This window comes from Arvicola amphibius, chromosome 1 (genome assembly GCF_903992535.2).
Source record: "Arvicola amphibius chromosome 1, mArvAmp1.2, whole genome shotgun sequence".
NCBI classification, from domain to species: domain Eukaryota; kingdom Metazoa; phylum Chordata; class Mammalia; order Rodentia; family Cricetidae; genus Arvicola; species Arvicola amphibius.
Window position 1 is genome coordinate 125,745,832 of NC_052047.1, and position 1,271 is coordinate 125,747,102.

Sequence of the window (1,271 nt, forward strand, 5' to 3'; positions counted from 1 at the left end):
CTTGACTTGTCCACATCTTTCATGCTAATACCTTCATGCTGAGTAGCACTGAAGAAAGCACAGGCTGACTTCGTAGCTGAGTGGAATTGTGTTTCGGATGCCTTCTAGTTTGGATCTTCTGAGTGGTTTGCAGTCACTTATGTGTGCAGATCAATCCTCACCAGGTATCCCATGAGGGAAATGACTTCCCCATTTGCTTCTGTGGTGATCTGCACGGTGATAAGACACAACAGGACAGGGGATACATCTTTCACCATCCAGCACCAGAACACGGAGGTGGGTGAGAGGGAGAGTTTACAACGCGCCAGCCCAAAGCTGTTTCTGGAAGTCTTCCAAGCGCTGCAGCTCACACATTGATGGAATTTAACAGGGTTTCTGATTCACAAACATTTAAAACAGGCACTTGACATTGCCAATTATAAATTATGAAACTTCATTAAACAATCAAACTAAACCAGGTCCAGTGAAATGACTTAGCGGGTAGAAGCTTTTCTACCAGGCCTGATAAACTGAGTTCACTTCTCAGGACCCACACGGTAGAAAGGAGAGAACGGCTTCCCACAGGTTGTGTCCAGATCTCTGACCTCCACAAGTGTGCTGTGAGCACGCACACACACACAGACACACACACACATGCACACGCAAACGCATACGCACACATGACACACACACACTCTACATAAATGTCTAAAAGTATGTATGTATTTGTATGTGTGTGGTATATGTATCTGATAGTGTGTGTGTGTGTGTGTGTGTGTGTGTGTGTGTGTGTGCATGCACATGGTGCATGTTCATGCTTACCCATGCATGTTAGGACAGAAATCAGTATCTGGTGTCTTCCTCAATTGTCCATTTTGTTTTTTAAGGTAGGGTCTCTCACTGAACCCAGAGCCACATTTGGATTAGACTGTGTGGTCAGTGAGCTCAAGGAATCTCTTTTTTAAAAAATTCTTTTCGTTTTAAATTGATTTTATTGAGCTATACATTTTTCTATGCTCCCCTTCCTTCCTCTCCCCTCCCCTTCAGTCCTCTTCCATGGTCCCCATGCTCCCAATTTACTCAGGAGACCTTGTCTTTTTCTACTTCCAATGTTGATCCATGTAAGTCTCTTTTAGGGTCCTCATTTATGTCTAGGTTCTCTGGGATTGTGAATTGTAAGCTGTCTTTCTTTGCTTTATGTCTAAAAGCCACTTATGAATGAGCACATATGATATTTGTCTTTCTGGGTCTGGGTTACCTCATTCAATATGATGTTTTCTAGCTCCATCCAT